Raw genomic sequence first — 3683 nt, 5'->3', positions numbered from 1 at the left:
ATATTGGATATAAGTCCTCTATCAGATTTAGGATTGGTAAAAATCCTTTCCCAATCTGTTGGTGGCCTTTTTGTCTTGTTGACCGTGTCTTTTGCCTTACAAAAGCTTTGCAGTTTTATGAGGTCCCATTTGTCAATTCTTGATTTTACAGCACAAGCCATCTCTACTTATACTTCTACAACGCAACCCAGATGGTATCACATGACAAGGAAAATGCAACCATGAAATCTCAGTGATAGTTTCCTAAAGAAGATCTGCATAATGACCAATGGGGATAGGTAAAATTTTCACAAGGTCTCCTTATCCCAGATGAAGACCTACAGGCAGTTGATGGCTACTGAAGAAAAGTGAATCAGTTTGCATTGGTGACAAGTCCCTGGATAGGCTATCAAATCCCTAGTGGTCAACCCTAAAACCATTTTAATCACTAAAGGGATGAGAGAGAAAGAGAGAAAGAGAGTGAGAGAGAGAAGATGGATGTGTGTGTCTGTGTCTCTATGTTTGTGTATGTGTGTAACAATAATAATTACAGAAAAAGTCCTGAATTTGAATGAGAATAGGGGCAGAAATAAGAGTCATTGAAGGAGAAAAATAAAAGAGTAGAAATGATATAGATACAGTATTCGTGGTATAAAACCAATAAAATTCTCTAAAGATAATACAATAACAAAACTCCTTCTGTGCAGTGATAAGAAGCGTGGTGAAAATCGCTGTGAACAAATCTGACCCTTGGGAAAACAGTAAATAGAAAACGGAGGGTAGAACCCCGGGAAATGGACTAACCTCTCGTTTTATGCTTTGACTCTTAAGACACTAGCCTGGAACCACTGTGTCTGTGCTTAACTTGTAACAAATAATAAAGGGGTGGCTACAATGGTGTGCGATCAGTTGGTGGATCTGTAACTTTTACTTTCTGGAGGACATTTTTGTTTGTTTATGATCTGTCATGGGTTAATATAAGGTCTTCTCGGGCACATCTGGTGTGCAGCTCCAAGCACAGTGGTGTGATGGAAATGGCTTGTGCTGAAGCGGGGAGGATTTATTGTCACATTTCCTGTGTTCTGTATCACAATGCTGGCTTCAAATTAGCTATGTTGTGAGTATTTACATCAAAAAATGACCAACACTATAAATCAAATTGTTGTTGTTTTCCCCAAGTTTCAAAATTAGTTGGTTATGATCAATGAATAAGCAGAAAACATTACAGTTTGGGGGAGTAGACAAAATAGATTCGTGGCTTTCGAGAAGCTGTCAGACGAGTTTCATGATACAGATGTGTTTGACAAGTCTGCTTCCAAGTCCGTTGAGGCCTGAACAGCTATCGAGTACTGCTCAGGTTTTCCTAGCACCCTACTCTTGTCATCTATTACTATCAAAAAACATGGTGCCATATACCATGCAACTGAAATGGTGGTACATGGTTTTTGTTTTTTGTTTTTGTTTTTAAAGGTTCAGTAGCATATGACATACCATATCACAACATCTGTATTTCTCTGAGAGGGTCTTAGAGAATTGAACTTTAATATCATAGGACCCTGATACCTAGTGGAAGAAACACTTCATTAGATATAACACAACTAAAATTTTGGCTTTGGATTAATTTTTTATGAGGGTTTTGTTTTGAGAATTTCAAATAATTCATTTTGATCATATTTTTCCCTTCCTCCATTTCCTTCCAGATTCTCCCTTTTTTTCTGACCAGAGAACAACCAGGTTTATTCTGAAGCCAAATATGTGTGACTATGGTTTTTAAATATCAAAGTCCATGTTCACATTTTGTAACAATTCCATACAGTTTTCATAGCAACAGAACAAAGAAAATTTTAGACCAAGGCACTTTTCAAAAACATTGGTAGGAACATCATGTACCAAGACTATAATAATTCTAATCAGCCCTGGAATGTGATTGATATCCCCAGTGTCACTCTGTTGGAGAGAATGATTTGTCCTCTCTAGTCAGCTTCTATTGCAAATAGCTTTTTGGCTAGGGGTGGGTTCCCTTTCTCTGTGGTGGGCTATTTTTCTGACTTGAATTTGGGTAGATTTTGTTAATCGTGTCACAGTATCTGTGCACTCATATGTGTATCAGCTTTGTTGTGTCCAAGTGGTGATGTTCCCTTGGCGTTATGTATCACTTTTGGCTCTTAAAGTCTCTCTACCCCTCTTCTGCATAGAGTCCCAAGCCTCGAGTGGAGGAGGCTGATAAAACATCCACTCAAGACTGAACATTTCAAAGTCTTTCTTTGCACATTATCGAGTTTAAGAATTGGATGTTCCATCTGCATAGTCTGGTGACCTGAAAGAATACCAGTCTCGTAGACTTGGGATCTGAGAATGGAATGATTTCTTTGTTGGCCCAAATCATTAATATCACTTGTTTTTTTTTTTTTTTTTTTTTTTTTTTTTTTTTTTTTTTTTTTTTTTTTTTTTTTTTTTTTGCTTGCCATTTTGTGCTTTGGTTTCTGTACAAATGAATTAGATGATATTTTAGTTCTAGTGCCCTTGACTCAGAGGCATAGGATGCATATACAGTACAGGAATGACTCACCCACTGGAAGGATATTGCATGCTGAGGAGATGAAGCCTTGCCTGGGGCCTAAAATGCATATTCACCATCACCATGTCCCTGGGCTATGATGAGTCTACATGGCTTCTTCCTTTTTTCCATGGAAGAACATCATTTTTTACCTCTTTCAGACATCGTTATAATTTAAATTTGAAGAGTGAAGAAAACCATCCATAATCCCATACCTATATCTAGAATTCAGCCTGCTTTGGATGTGACTGAAAAAGAAAAGTATAAGCAGAACACTTTCACTTAGGAGGCCTAAGCCATTACCATACCCAAGGCAGATCAGCTCAGAAGGAACCAGCATGGGTTCTTTGAAATGCAGCATGCTTAAGGACACTCATCTGTATGTGCTATTCCAACTTGGTTCTTTAATAATTCAGATTTTTTAGATTTAGAATTAGCCAAGTTATTTTCTGGCATTCAGCTTTTTAAATCCAACCTTGACTAACAAATCAAAAGTTCTTGTCTGAGTTTCAGATGTATGATCAGAAAGAACACTGCTAGGCAGGTACCAACTAAGCAGAAAGAAAACTGTGTGCTAATTCTTCCAGCAGAGGAAAAAATGAGTTTTGACTTTTCCACAGCTATATGGTGAACTAGGCAAACTTATTCACATTTTGTCAAGTGTCCAGAAAGACAGTGTTAAAGAAACTGTACAGATAATTGGGGCAGAATTCTTCTCACTGTGTTTTTTTTTTTTTTGTATAAAATTTACTACTATAAACAACTTGGACTTTCCTGACAGGGCTGGTGCCCTATTCCCAGGAGCTATATTACACCCAGGATCACAGGATCACAGCATCCCAGAATACCAGGAGTATGGTAACACCAGGATCTCAGGGTCCCAGAGGCAGCTTGACTCCCAGGAGCTCTGACACACCCAGGATCTCAGAATCATAGGATTCCACAATCACATGATCACATAGACAACTGAATTCTGAGGAGTTCTGACACAACCAGGATGATAGGAAGGACAGGCTCCAGTCAGATATAGCAAGGGCAGGTAGCACTAGAGATAATCAGATGGTGGGAGGCAACCATAAGAACATAAGCAACAGAAAGCAAGGTTACTTGGCATCATCAGAATCCAATTCTTCCACCATAACAAATC

Source organism: Mus pahari, chromosome 18 (assembly GCF_900095145.1).
Source record: "Mus pahari chromosome 18, PAHARI_EIJ_v1.1, whole genome shotgun sequence".
NCBI classification, from domain to species: Eukaryota; Metazoa; Chordata; class Mammalia; order Rodentia; family Muridae; genus Mus; species Mus pahari.
Note: the sequence above shows the minus strand (reverse complement) of the source record.